This window comes from Zootoca vivipara, chromosome 4 (assembly GCF_963506605.1).
Source record: "Zootoca vivipara chromosome 4, rZooViv1.1, whole genome shotgun sequence".
Classification (NCBI taxonomy): Eukaryota; Metazoa; Chordata; class Lepidosauria; order Squamata; family Lacertidae; genus Zootoca; species Zootoca vivipara.
In genome coordinates, this window is record NC_083279.1 from 29,867,021 (window position 1) to 29,882,777 (window position 15,757).

Genomic DNA, 15,757 nt, shown 5'->3' on the forward strand with positions numbered 1-15,757 from the left:
TTCAGCACTTCATAATACTTTCATAAATATTGTTTTCTTTCATAAATTTGTTCTCCGTAAGGCAGTTTTATTAAGAGAAATTATTTCTGGTGATAAAAACACAACATCTAAGATAGAACTATTCTACATACCATGTTCTTCCAGGACTTCAGCAGGTTGCTCTTGCACGTTGCCAAACGGCCTTCAACTGGCTGCGGACCTACGATACAATATCTTACTTCAGTTTTTTTAATCAGTTATATAAAGATTAAGATCTCTAATGCATAAAATTTACATGATGCTCTTTTAGAAGAGTGCTGTACTATTTACTGCACTCAGAATGAATAAAAAAGATTGTAAAAAAAACCGACATCTAAAAAAATGAATTGGATTTTTACTCTTGTAAATGGTTTTTAAGTACTGAAAGTTTCTTATTTTCTAAAAAAACCCCAGCCTGCTTAAAATTAAATGTAGATCCAAGAATGTTATGCCGGTGTTTATAATTTCTTAAAACCAGAAAAAATGGTCACATGTCATGAACACTGGCCTGGTTCACATGCCACATTAAACCATAGACAAAATGACCTGGTTTCCTGTGAAGAACCAGCATGCTTCTGCTCATGGTTTGTTTGGACAGAAACAAACCATGAACTTAATTTGGATGATACAACAAGTCAGACCATGCTTTGTTTCCTGACAGTAGCAGGAGTGGGAGAGAAGCAAACTGCCTGCAATTTCAGCAGCTTGTACCAGCATGCTGCTTGTTCACATTAAACCATAGCTTAAAGTAACTACAACGAAGGGTTATAGCTCAGTGGTTGCAGAGCATATGCGAGAGATACCTCTCTGAAACCTTGCAGAGTGACTGCCAGGAGACTATACTGAGTCCAGATGGACCAATGATCTGACTCCAATTCATAAAAGGTAAAGGGACCCCTGACCATTAGGTCCAGTCGCGGATGGCTCTGGGTTTGTGGCGCTCATCTCGCTTTATTGGCCAAGCAAGCTGGCGTACAGCTTCTGGGTCATGTGGCCAGCATGACTAAACCGCTTCTGGCGAACCAGAACAGCACACGGAAACGCCGTTTAGCTTCCCGCCTATTTATCTACTTGCACTTTTTGACGTGCTTTCAAACTGCTAGGTTGGCAGGAGCAGGGACCGAGCAATGGGAGTTCACCCCGTCACAGGGATTCGAACCGCCGACCTTCTGATCGGCAAGCCCTAGGCTCTGTGGTTTAACCCACAGCGCCACCCGCGTCCCTTATTCTAATTCATAGCCAAGTTCTTTTGTATGAAATAAAGGTGAACAATGTTTTATAAAAACTTGTCTGATTTTGAGGTTACGTTTTCTTTTTGATTATGTTTGTTATGCAAATGACAAATGAGCCCTTGTTAAAAGAGAGAGAAAATACTATCTCCTTCCTCACTAGATCATCATCAAGTATACCTAACAGAGTGAACTTGCATTTTCCTATTTTTAAAGCTCTCTATCTGAGCACTGTGATTTTGCTCAGATCTCATTATGAACCTTTATAAACAAGTACACAATACCAGCTAGGGTATCTCTGTGGCTTACCTGGAGGGGGGGGCAGGGAGGCTGGAGCTGTACAGATGCATGAGCAGGAATGCTGGATTGGTTCTGCTGGTGCATCTGTGCAGCCCCAGGCTCACCAATGCCTTGCTCAGTCCAGCCTAGATGTTAGGAGTGGGGCTCCGCCACACCACACTAGTCACTGCTGGAAGTACATTTCCTTTTAGAAAAATAAATTGCTCTGCCTTAACCAACCCCAGCTTCTGGGAAGTTTGGAGGGCTTAGCTTTTTAAACAAAGGCCACATTCTCAAGTTACACTAAACTAAGGCTCGCCACAATATGCACGAATCGGAATAACCATGTGCATGTTTGAAATCACGTGGTTCTCCCACGCTCCCCTGTGTAACCAGAACAACAACTTCAGAGGCATTTACTTTCAGTTTCTATGAAACGCTACTTGTCATTCTGTTTAACCCAGGGTTGTGGTTTAACACCAACTATGGTCAGTTTCAAAGTAAGCCAATTTCAAACCATCGGTTATTAAGTCAGCTTATATAGAAAATGACCACAGTTAGTGATAAAATATGATCCCAGGTTCAGACAAAATGACAAGCACAGCTTAAGGGAAAATGAAGGTAAAAGCTTCTCCTTCCAGATGCATGAGAGGACAGGACATGAGCATCTAAGGATTGGTTGGGCTTGCTTTAGGTTTGCATTTCGTGGTTTAGCCTGATGTGCAAATGTGGCCAAAGACATATGGGCCAAAATGTCCATATTTATTGAGAAAATGTGTATCCAAGGCTTCATCAGAAGACCCCAGGGAAGATTACAATTCTAAAAAGAGTACGCTGCTTTATGTTTCTGGGGTTCACAAGGCAATAGTTAGGCAATACTAGAGAAGGAGTGGAAGTAAAACAGAAAGAAGCAACCTGGATACAAAGTTTAACCTTTCATATAGTGCTCTATTCATTTACAGCAAATACGACTAAGCAACTACATTAGCCAATTGGTATACAGCACGGTTTAGGAAAAATATTGTCAATGAGGGATTAGATTTAACTCTTCAATGATCCCACTGCAACCCTGAAGTATTATACCTGAAAGCTACCTGGAAGAATAAGTTGCAGTTTTACAAACTTTAGAAATAAAGCATAAGAGTAATAAAATTCAGACAGGAGGAAAGCCAGCAAGTTGATTAATCAGGAATAAAAAAACCCTTAAACACCTGGGCAAATAGGCATGTTTTGACTAGTTATTGGCACCAACCACATGTCTAAGGGAAGGACATCCCACAAACTACCATGTCCACTGCACAGGAGATTTCTCCTGGTGGTAAGCAGAAGAGAAGGGAGAGTAATAGGGGAACTGTTCAGTTTAGAATTAAATTGATTACAGTGGTACCTCGGTTTGCGAACGCAATCCGTTCCGCGGAGGCGTTTGCTTGCTGAACGGATTGCGTTCGCTCGCCGAGGCATTAGCTTGCCGAAGGCATGCTTCTGCGCATGCGTGAAGCACTGATAGAGCGCTTCAGCGCACGCACGCGCTGCGCAGATCGCATCTGCGCATCCGACGCCGCGGAACCCAGATGTAAACACTTTCGGGTCTGCGGCATTCGTAAACGGATGTTTTTGTAAATGGAGGTAGGTGTAAACCGAGGTTCCACTGTATAGACATCTGAGGACAGGCCAGAGAGATTTTGGATCTGGTCCGCTTTCACAAACAACACATCCTTGTAGAATTCTATCCATGACATTTTATCTATACAATCAGAACAAATTTCAGGAACCAAAAAGTCGTATTTAAAAATACGACTTTTGAGTGGCTGGCCCCCCAAATGGCAACTACACATACCGTTTTGGCAAGTGTACCCCTGGTTTAAGGAGCCATTTGGCTTATATATCCGAGTTTCCAACACCGTCCACAAGCAGAGCTGAATCAGGGTCTTTATTTATTGACTGAATTTACCATATATCTCACTTTTTTCTCCAAGGAGCTCAAGTTGGTGTACATTGTTCTCTCCTTTCTTATTTAACCCCCACAATAACCCTGTGAAGCAGGTTAGGCTTTCCTATTAGCAGAACATTCATTCTAGTTGGTAACTGCCTACTAGAACACTCAAACATCAGCAAATGAAGCAGATAGCACATTTGCGGGCAAAACTGCATGAAGATACACAAAACACCAGGAAGAGACTGAAGAGCTTAATTTACAACAGAAATATTATTTGCATTATCCTGCATATTTACTCTAAACTGCTTTACGTCTAAGATAAAAGCAGATAAACTTTTCTAAATAAAAATGGCATACTGGATACCTCACCCCTGAAAATAAAGTTAAAATCCAACTATTTTTTTTAAAAAAACAAGCAGAGAAAACAATTAAACCCTATGTCACACAAACTTATTAAGGAAACACAGGAGTTCAGAATTGTCTAACATTTTGTACCAATCTCAATTTTTCTATAAATAAAACAAAACCATGTGTTTACATTTCTGCTGCTTCCAATAACAGCCTAGTTCACACATAATGCTACACCATTGTTTGTTTATTCTAACTAAGGTTTTGTTTTATTATGTGAAACCAGCCCATGCCTATGGCTTGTTTTAACTATGGTTTGTCATCCTCTCAAAGCCCAACAGATTTGCTTAACCATGATTTGTTTGGCTACCTTAACTAGCTGCTTGCCAAGCAACAAAGGCACGTGGCAAGAACAGCTGGAAAACAAACCAAGTTATGGAGAAAGAAGCCATGGCTTGTTCACTCATCTGCTAGAAAATTTGTTGCTTGTTGAGCAAACCGTGGTTTGATGTTATGTGAGATCACAGCCCCAGTCAGGAAAGTTTAACAGAGTTTGACTGTGATAAGCCCTTTTCAGGTGTTTTGATTGCTTAATACAGTATGTAAATCACACACACAAGAAGGGGGTGTATATATCATTTGTACACAGTTTGGGACCCTACATGTGTGAGAGCAGGATGATCCAAAGCAGCAGGTATCCTCTATTCACAGAAGCTCCCCACTTCAGATCACTGATCATCTCATGCTCATGTACGGCTCTATCTCGTATATCAAGAGTCGGGAACATTTAGCCCTCAAGTTGTTGCTTAACGTAAGCTCCCATCAAGGCAGGGATGATGAGCCAACAATAAAAAGGAGGGGAGAGATATGATGGGAATGGAGAAAAGCCTTACAGCAAAGGCATCTGAAAAGACATTTAGGGCTCTTTCACAGCAAAGGAACTAGTTGCACTAGATATTTTTTCTAACATGTGGATCAGACTGTAGAACCATTTCCTTTATAGTTGCTGTGCTTAGAATAACACCCACAAATATAATATATATTGCCTTAAGTATTTTGAAATGTGAATATTACGTCCCCAATCCACCTCTAGTTGGCTTGTGTCGCATGTAGTAGCGACCCCTGAATCAGAATACATATCCCATGCATTTTATACTTTCAACAAGTACTTGGATTCACTTATGCACACATATCTCCTTTGCTGGAGAAAACTGCTCTCACTTTAGCAAGTGTTCTCTGCTTTAACACTTAGGTATTACTATTTTGAAGTCTGCCAGAATCAGGGCAATACATACAAGATGAAAACTGGTCACCAAATGGACTATGGACCAGGCTTATTTTTAACTCCCTCCTACTTCAGAACCCCTCCTGATCATACAGTTAATCCTTTTTGCTGCAATGGAGGGGTCATCCAAGCTAAATTACAACATCCAATGATGGTAGTGGAGATTCTATCTTTAGTGAAGAATACTAGGGACGGGACGGATGCAAGCCACACGTTCCCTCCCAGAGCTATTCAACAAAGAGTGCACATTCATTACCCTCAACCTCCCAAGAATATCCCATTAGTTGAGATTTGCGTGCCTACACTGAGACAGCTGAAGGAAAAGAAGTGGCATAGATCTGGCTGAAAGAGTTTCCGTCCCTTAATCAAAAACCCTGGACTATCTTTAGGGGTTGCAGTCATCAGATTCAGCAAACACTGCCACTAAAATCCACACCTGTGACACATTCATGGTATAAAAACTGTGAACAGAAAATTTCTTTAGCTTTAAGTTAACTATAACATCTTACATACATTATTAGCACCAGCTTGGTGTACTTTTTCTACTTCCTTCAGTCGAATAAATATCTAGTATGGGTTTATTTCCCTGTCAGACTTGTTTGTCAACCCAACTTGTAGAGTTTTACTTAAGTGAATTTGGACTTTTAAAAAACTAGCACAGGGGCATGCAACTGGATCAGACAGCTGGATGCATACATATCCAGCCCTTCATGAGCCACTTTGACAAGTGGGCGGGACTGCCCACCTGTCAGCCAGCTAATTGTACCTTCAATCCACAGCTGCAAAGGAGAAAATGGTGCATACTCTTGTGCTCCCAATTCTTCCTGCTTCAGACTGAATTCAAGCTGCAGCTGCAAAGGAAGAAGCAGCTGTGGCCAGAACTGCAAAGAAAGAATCTATAAGTCAGACATGGGAAAGGTGGTTCACCAAAAATAGCTTGGTGGGCCAACATTTTGAGGCTCAGTGGGCCTATCAGATCCATTGACTGGAGGCTCCCAAGGACTCATCTAGCACACAGCAGCAAAGTGGTGCTGGAGTTAATCCGAGGTTGATTTTGCGATGCTTGAACATGCTCTAAAATTGTGTTCACATTTTCCACATGTTTAGAAGAGATGTATTTTAAAAGTCAGTCATCCTCTTACTTCTGATGGTCGTTTCTACAGAACACGGAAAACAAGTCCCTTTACTGACCATATATACTGCCTTGCATAGAGGTTACCTGAGCTAAGGTCCAGCTTTCTAACTGGGAAATTTTCAGAAGTAACAGAACTGCCACTGCAGAAGCCCAAATTTGAATCCAAACAAATCTGCCCAGAGTTTGCAATTTCTTTAAAAAACATAGTTAAATGTAAACATTTGTTATGGAATATTTGTTTATAATGCTACATGAGGAACAGCTACAACGTTTTACACCAATTTCAGTTTAGGCACCTGCATCAAGCCTAGGATAGTAAGTAGCGATGAAGAGGTGAAAGGACAGCATCAATTATCCGATTAAACTAAGGGAGGGAATTGTGGCTTCTAGTCACCCAATTTAAAAAACGAAACAAAACCTTGTGGGGAAAGTGTGCACATTTCTGATTTCTAATTCCACTCGGAAACCATCAAGCTACACAATAGCCACCACAAAATTCAGCTCGATGGCAACTACACACAAACACAAGACCAACAGACATGCTACCCACGTGGACCAGGAGTCCCGCTCCTAACTCTCAGGGACAAATATTGCATGCAAACGTTTGTCGGAAGCCTGCTCGCAGGAGGATGAACAAAGGAAAAAGCAGGTTAGATCAGGCCAACAGCAGCAATGGAATAATAGACATCCCACCTAAATAACATCATATATTAATATATGTATATAATATAATAGCCTAGTGCACTGCTGGGGGAACAAGGCTGTGGGCTTATCAGACCTTTGGCCCCACTCGAAGAGGCAACTTTCCCGTCTTAAGGCCTTGATAAGCATGTTTTGTCTGGGGCGGGTGAGCGTGCGCAGCCAGGCCCAGCTTCCGATACGCGCGCCCAGGGGCTGCAGACACGGAGCACCCGGCACTTTTGCAATTCCCTCCCCGCCCCAAACAAACCCACTGCCTCTCCTCGCACTGTTGCAGAAAAAAACACACATAAAATTAAGAAGCAGCCCTTGGAGAAGCTGTGAACGGCGCTTCCTCGTCCGCCTCTCCTCCCTCGCTTCCCGCACAAGGGCGGAAAGTGCGGCCGGGGAAGGGAAGGGTCGGCCTCCTCAAACCCACGACCCCCCTCCCACACACGGGGGGCTGCGAAGGGGAACCAAGTGCCCGGGGCGGGGAGAGGCCGCCCTTCCTTCCCCCTGATACTCACCTGGTGCTGCCACTTCCCGCCTTGGGCCCAGCAGGCGCCGCTTGCAAGCAGGCCGGGCTGCCCCTGACAGCGAGACGCCGCCGCCGCCTAGCCTAGGCCGCTGTGCCGGAGCGCGCAGGGTGGTGGTAGCAGCCGCCGCCACCGCTGAGGGCTGTGAAGGAAGGGGAAGGCGCTAGGCCCGGCACGGCCTGGCTAGGCCTGCCTGAGAGCTGAGTGAGGGTTGGGGTGGGGAAAGGGGAAGGCCGCCTAGGCGCTCTAGGCGTGCGCGCGGCTGTCGAGATGGTTGGCGATGGCTGAGCAGGGGCCTCCGCGCTGCGCCTCCGCCTTCTCCCCCCTCTCGGGGTCACCCGGAGCCCAGCACCACCATGTTGGGAGGGCGGGAATGACGAGAGAGAGAGAGAAAGAGAAAGAGCGGCCGGGCAGGGGCAGGGAGGAGTGGGAAAAGAAGAAGGGGGGAGGGGGAAGAAAAGACCAGAGGCACGGGTGTCAAGCGCGGCGCAGCTTCGGAGGACTGGCGGGGAGGGAGGGGGTGGCCCAGCATGCACCGCGTGCGGGGCAGCGCTGCTCGGCGCTCTCTCTCTGTGCCTCTGTTTCTCTGGCGTGCTCGGCCGCTCTGCAAGGGCCCCGGACCATAGAAAGAGGGAGGCTGGGGAGGGGAGGGGCCTTCCCCGCCAGTAGCCATGTCAGGAGAGGCATCGGCTTCGCCACCGCGTAGCCTTTTCTGCCTTGTCCTTGCCATGCCCAGGTTTCTCGTCTGCTTTTGAGCGGCAGGGCAGCTCCGTGCCCGTGGGGCGGAGGCAGGCGAGGTGGAGTGAGGGGTCTGGCAGTGGGGAGCCAGCGAGGGGAAGAAATGAAATTCTCCGGATCAATAAAATCACCCCGGACGTTCAGAAATGTTGACATTGTTCACACAAGAGTGCAGATAACCGCCGCTATTTGTACTCCCTTAAAATGAAATGAAATGAAATAATAATATAAAATTGTACTCCCTCTCTCCATGGTGCAGCCATGCTCAAAGCTGCTCAAAATAACATGGAGAATGCAATAAAATAATCTCCCAAGAAGTGTGCATATATTAATCTATCACTCTCCTTCCCAAGTTTTAGACATACAGGTCAGTGAATGCGGACATTTATGTCGAGGTCCTTGTGGTGCCTGGTGCTCTTGGGGGCTTGTAGATTCCAAGGCTGGGAGACCCAACGCTGTCAACGAAAGGCTGAGCTAAGGCTGATGGCATAGTTCCCCATTTGCCCTATGGACCATCCTCCACCAGCTTTCAAAATTTTCCAGGCACCGGGTACATTTTGCACCTGGCTTGTGACGAAGTGAAGATGCACTGGCACTAAGATGGCGCCTGACGTCTCCACCGTCTAGAGGTGCATGCCTAGGGATCCTTGGATCTTGACTGTTTTCACACACTAGCAATACAACCTGTAGAACTCTATCCATTATATTTTATCTGCACAATCAGAACGAATTTCAGGAACTGAAAAGTTGTATTGAAAAATATTACTTTCGAGCTGTGTGGCCCCCAAATGCCAACTAGGCATTCAATTTTTGCCACAGTAACCCTGGTTCAATGAGCCATTTGGTGTCTAGCTTATATATCTGAGTTTCTAGCTGTGTCAACAATGCCCAGGGCAGCTTTACCTTTTGACAGTTCACAACATTTACCTCAGACGACTAACTTGACACATGAATGTGGACTTTCATTCAACACGTTTTGGGTTCTGACCAACACTTAATATAGCGATGTCTCTTACCCAATTATTCCTGGAAGAAATTAAGTGGCTTATGCTGTTTCAAGCTTTGGTGGAGCATTGCATCATAGTTTGAAATCGGCACCATATAGATCAGGCACGTCCAACAGGTAGATCGTGATCTACCGGTAGATCACTGGACGTCTGTGGTAGATCACTGGCTCCCCTCAAAGAAGCTCAACAACTTTGACCTGAACACCTAAAAAGGGGCTTTCCTCCCTTAAAAAAATCTCAAGAACCTGAACACTGCCTGTTTTTAACTCTGTGAGTAGATTGCAGTCTCTTGGGAGTTGGCCAATAGATTATTGTGGCAGAGGAGGACAGCACATCTGGAAGTTACAGGGCTTTTGCAGAAAGAAGGAAATACAGTATTTCTAGGAAGACATTATGTGAGGCTCTTCATATAGTGTCACCCTGAGATGCACGCAGAGGGGAGCTTAGCAAGGGGCTTTCTGGAAAGCTTAGCTTATATATAAAACTTATCACAGTAGATGGTGGCTAGGTGAATCTTACTATTATGGTTTGAATGCTAATAGTATTATGCATGTTAAAAGCATAAATAGAGAAAGATAGGCTGATGTTGATATACAGGTATAAGCATTCATTTTTATCCCCCAAGTTTATTTACTACTGAGCCTGTAGTTTATCTCTTGCTAGCAGTTCTGTCCTAACTATTGTTACTTAGAAGCATATCCCACGGAGCTCCACAGGTCTTCCTCCCAAGTAGATGTGGGTAGAATTGCAGCCATGGGTTAGTTGGCAATCATCATCTTGTCACATTCTGTCAGGTTAAATATGGGTTTTAGTGCCAGCAAGAATGTATAGTGAAAGGAATGGCCTGTGTAAGGTCACCTTTGAAAACAAGCCAGAGGAAAATCCATAGGCTTGTGTCCTCATATGACCTGGTAGATGACTTGCAGTACCTAAACTTTACAAGGCATTCAGAGAGCTGTTATTTATTGCAGCCGTTACATGGAGAAAGGGAACTCCAGGATGGCATTTGTATTAGCTGGTTGTGAGTTGTTCCTGCTGTATTTAACAGGAATAGTCATTTAAAAATTATCTAAGGTAAAGGACCCCTGTACGCTTAAGTCCAGTCAAAGGCAACTATGGGGTTGTGGCACTCATCTCGCTTTCAGGCCAAGAGAGCCAGTGTTTGTCCACAGACAGCATTCCGAATCATGTGGCCAGCATGACTTAACTGCTTCTGGCGCAACAGGACACCATGATGGAAGCCAGAGCGCATAGAAAAGCTGTTTTACCTTCCTGCCACAGCTATTTATTTACTAGCACTGGCATGCTTACAAACTGCTAGGTTGGGAGGAGCTGGGACAGAGCAACAAGAGCTCACCACCATCAAGTGGTTTTGAACCGCTGGCCTTCATAGCTGCCAAGTTCTCCCTTTTCTCGTGAGGAAGCCTATTCAGCATAAGGGAATTTCCCTTAAAAAAAGGGAGAACTTGGCAGCTATGCTGGCCTTCCGATCGGCAAGCCCAAGAGGCTCAGTGGTTTAGGCCACAGCGCCACCCGCATCCCTAACATTATCTGTAGCGCTGATGACAATATTGCCCCAAATGTAAGCTGAAGGGGTTCTAAAACAATAGGTGTTCTTTTGTGACTGGGGACAGCAATTACGGCTTGGGAGCTATACAACCCTCTCAGTTGCAGGCTTAGGGTCAGGGCCAGATTTAGATGAAGAGAGGCCCTAGGCTACTCCACTTGTGAGGCCCATCCCCATCCCCCACCCCCACAACTAGAAGAAAATGGAAGAGTGTTATAAACAAAACTGAGTGAAGCCAAGGATGATGACAGGTATTTAAAATTCAGACATTCACAATTTCTCCTCTAAAGGACATAAGTTGCAGTGAATTGGGTTGGAGACTCTCAGCTGCTCTGCATTAGTTGCACCTGGTAGAACAAGATTTTTTATTTTTATTTTTGCTTTGCAATAACTTAGAACTTTGTAAGCCTGGGCAGGTCGGGTCTTCCTGTTAATACCTGCTGGGATTGACAAGGCATCTGACCCTCACCTGAATATCATGGTAGCTCTCCTGACGAGTGCTTTGGTCTGCAGCCACAGTGTGGAAATAAAGGATGAGATTGCCCACCAGAAACCAGGCACTCTACCATTCAAATTAGGCCCCAGTGTTTTTGTTACAATCCCCTTCTCAATTAAGTAATCAATTTTAATCTAGAATTTAAATTCTCAAAATTTTCTTATTTGTTAATTCGAGCAAGTAAACTACTGCTCTCACTTCATTACAAACAGCATTTCTACCTGCAACACACTTGCAATTAACCAACTAGAAGGATTACTGTTAATAGCACCAGTTTTCCTATAACTTGATGTTGCTGGATAGCTTTGATGATCTGCAAGAGCATTTTTAGTTCGCTTTTTGTTGCCACCCTGCACAATCGAATGCCACGCAGAGAGCCGAAAATGAAACTTCAGGGGTTCCTTTCCCAACATTTCCCTTCCCTAGATCAGGCATCCCCAAACTTCGGCCCTCCAGATGTTTTGGACTACAATTCCCATCATCCCTGACCACTGGTCCTGTTAGCTAGGGCTGATGGGAGTTGTAGGCCAAAACATCTGGAGGACCGCAGTTTGGTGATGCCTGCCCTAGATTCTCACACAGGTGGAGAACATTCCTTTATTATACCAACTCAGCTAGAATAACTTTCCAGGGTTCCTTCCTTTGGTGGTGGGTGGTCTGTTCCTCAAAATCAGCTTTAACCTGAATTTGCCAAAATGTGTCTGAATCCCACCCCAAAATAGAAACAGCCTGGAAATGCCCTTATAGATAATCTTAGATTAAACAAGCATTTCCAGAGGAAAACTTAACAGTTATCTGGGTGATTCTTTGCCAGCCAATGCTGTTTCCTGGATACAACCACTTTTTTTTCTTGGTTAGTGCCTTGGTAACCACTCACTCAGAAAGCTCCCACTATTATAATTATATCTTTAGAAACAAACCGGCTATTAGACCAATCTTCTTGAACTGGAAGTAATTTTCTCCTCCAGTAATTCTTTGTAATGCACTGTCCCCAGCTCTTCATCACCATCTGTCAAGGAGCTAAATTTCAGCTGGGTTGCCACGCTGCTTCAAGCAGACAACTTTCACCCAAGGCTTTCTAGGCTGTGCCTAGAAATGCAGCACAAAAGGATGAGAACAATACCAGGGTGGTTCTATGCTCTCAATACTGTTGGCAACTGCAAAAGTTTTGGGGCAGACACACTGCTGCATTTCCAATCAGTGCATGCTGTGTAACTTCCTGCTAAAATCCTTCTTGTACCATAAACCTTCCAATTTACTTTTTTTTGCCAGTTTCCCATTGCACTGTAGTATAAGATTGTCCCTTCAGATGCATATTAATAAATCAATAATATTGGGGAAGCATCACAGAACAGCTAATAAAGCAGAATGCTGTGTGCAATATGAATTCACCACTAATGCACTATTGTTGCATCAGTGGCATGCTGCAGAATACCCATGCAGAAAGAAAAAAAACCCCCATGAGTCTAAGAGGGGCCCACAGAGTGGGAGAAGTGTTATAAATACTTCTTCACCACCTACCACTCCTTTACAAATCACACCATCTTTCTGTTGCTTTTCAGATGTTTGGGAATCAGGAGAGACTGGAGTCTTCCACCAAATGTAGTTTGTCAACAAGATTCCAACTGGTGCTAAATGCAGGTGAAAATTCCGTCTTCCTGCTGTCCATCTGCTGTACTTATAATAGTGGCCGCAGGCTGGCCTTGAATAATACAGCTGACCTCGTGAAAGCCGTTTTGGATGTGGTTAAGAGAATAAACATGACAACGATGCAAATTGTGGCCCCAGGTCAGTTTTTTTGCTCAGTGAAAACATACAGTTGCCTGAGAGCCTTGCAATTATAGACAGAATCGCTGAGCTTGCAATAATATGAGTCAGGGTAAAAGTGAAGCTGTGCCACTGGGATTATATTATACCGTAACTCAGAAAGGTTGCGCTGACATTGTTTCTGCAAAGGGAGTCAGAAAGCCCAACCGCTTGTGACTCCGTACGAAACGGCTGAGGGTTTAGCAAATGATTCTGATCTTAAAGCTTCCTTTCCTTTTAGCAAAAGGACAAGGTGCCTTTTTATGTACAAATCGCTCCGTATAAGTTACAGCTGTGATGAAAAGGTTATAACCCAGAAATATACTTCTTAACCTTCAGGCACCAATTCGAATGCCAGTCGTTGAATGGGTACCAATTGACCGGTACATTTTCCAGCTGGGGTTTGTGGCGCCTGTAAAGCTGGTGTTGGGCGAATGGAGCTGACGAATGCTAGTGAGAGTCACAGGAGATGATGCAGACATTTATAGATGGGACATCCGTACAACACTTTAAAATATCATTTGTACAGAATGTAACTCAGAATGGCTTTAGGTGGTCATCTCTTGCACTTTCCTACGGACCCTGCTCCATAAAGCATTGCCACGGGCAACCAGAACTCCTTTTTCTGCCCCTCCTTTTCACTGACACCAAGAACCCACCTTCCTAAGACAGAGCATAAGGAAGGAAAAGCGTAACTCATTCCCGTCCCCACCCCTCTCTCCTTCCCCAAATGCTGAAGCATCTCTACACTTAGCTCACTGCACCACCCTAGTCTGATACACCCCCCCCCCCAGCCCTAGATCTATGCTCCCCAATGTGGGGCACACCCTCAGAAGTCACCTCTGCACCAGCCTTGACTCCCTGCCTCTACCATTTTAAAATTATTATTTTTAAAGTGAGGACTTTGGGGGGGAGGGTTGTTTGGTTGGTGAGGTTGGCTGCTTTTTTGTCTGTGTTTTATGCATGTAAAAGTTTTGCATGGGCTTTTTTTAAAAAAAAAAGAAGGAGGAGCTCTGAGCATCACCAGTTTTTCATCTGTGAAATGGGCATACATCATTCTGGTGACTTATTTGTTCGGTGGCTATGGCAATAGGATAAAGAGATGCACATGAAAAGTGCCCTCAGCTGTAGCCATTAACAATACCGGTAATTTCACTAACATGACTCGCGTGTGTTCCTTTCCAATAACCATACATGTCGGTGTGTTGTTATTAGACACAAGGCAAAAGGCCAGTTGCTCTTGGGTAGGTTAGTGGGCTCTGTTTAACAAGCCCAGCCATGTCCCATTGTTCTGTGTAAATATTATAACCCATTCACGGCCTGTTATAACCTCAGGGAAAGCATATTGAAGATGATGTACAGATGGCACCAAACCCCGGAAAAACTTGCCTAAATGTATAAAAGGTATAAAAATATATCATCTACATGTGGGAGATGTAATAGAGAAATTGGGTCTTACTTGCGTATGTGGTGAAACTGTACAGACATCTGTGTATTTTGCAACAATATATATGAAGAACTTAAGAAATTATTTAAATTCACATTTAAAAAAAGGCCAGAACTATTTCTACTAAGTATATTGCCAAACGAAATAGGGAAATCGAAAAGAACATTGTTCATGTATGGGATAACGGCGGCCAGAATCTTAGTAGCAAGAAACTGGAAAAATACAACAATACAGCAGATTGGCAAATGCTAATGGTAGAATACCTGTAGCTAGCAAAGGCGACAGGAAGGATAAGAGGACAAACAAAACAAATAGTCTATAAGGAGTGGAGAATTTTTAAAGAATGCTTTTAAAATTATGGTATAAAAGGAAACCTTTTGGCAGAACTAGACTGACCCTTGTATTGTATAAATATAAGCTCATAGAAATGTATAAAGAAGCTATACAAGAAATATGTAACTGTGCGGTATAAGGTAATCAATAGACAAAGTACAGTGAGACTAATTGGAAGTCACTTTTAACTTTTTTCTTTACAAGTTTTAAAATTATTTGCATTGTTGGGTGTATAAATGATATATGTTATATTAATTTTGCTGATTCTGATATTGTTGTTATTTGTTGCTTTCTTTTATTGTTTGTTTGTTTGTTTGTATACTTGTTTATTTACATAGCTGCCAAGTCTCCTGTTTTTCGCGGGAAACCCCCGGATTTTAATCCGTTTCCCGCTGTTATCCCGAATAGAAAAAAATCCCAGAAATCCCCCGGATTTCCTACCTGCCAGGAAGGCTCCATTTCGGGTGCTGCTCTGCACATGTCTGGGCACCAGAAATCGGGCAGAGCGGCACCAGAAGTTGCTTCTACGCATGTCTAGACATGCGTAGACGCAACTTCCGGTGCTGTGCCGCTGCTTATCCCACATTTTTCAGCAGGAGACTTGGCAGCTATGGTTTATTTGTTGTTTGTTTTCTTCCATTTCCGTTCTGTAAATGTATTTATTTTAAAACAATAAAGATATATACCACAAACAAGCCCAGCCATGTCCTTGTTGGAGCGATACAGCAATCCAAACAGAACTGTTTAAAAGGCTTAAGATCTCTAAGGGAGCAGTTGAAACCAAGAGGTTCCTACTTTTGGTGTCGTGCTTTATATTTGTCATGTTTTAACTATGGAACATAACTGGAAGGGGAAAGCGAGGTCTTGGGTTTAACCTGACAGTTTTGAAACACTCTGTTGGCACACTCTGTGCATATTT

At 43.9% G+C, this 15,757-nt stretch overlaps 1 protein-coding gene across 6 annotated transcripts in view; it reads right to left on the minus strand.

Annotated features, from left to right (window-relative positions):
• Nucleotides 1–7,945, minus strand: part of UBE3A (ubiquitin protein ligase E3A) — a 33,922-nt gene extending 25,977 nt beyond the window's left edge. For 2 of the 6 annotated variants that reach the window (XM_060273455.1, XM_035114768.2), the window contains exons 1-2: nucleotides 7,436–7,944; nucleotides 132–199 (exon numbers count right to left, since the gene is read on the minus strand). The gene's annotated coding sequence lies outside the window, so the exon portion shown is untranslated. The other 4 variants (XM_035114765.2, XM_035114766.2, XM_060273453.1 and 1 more) reach the window with 4 other exon arrangements.
• Between the last annotated feature and the right edge of the window lie 7,812 nt (nucleotides 7,946–15,757).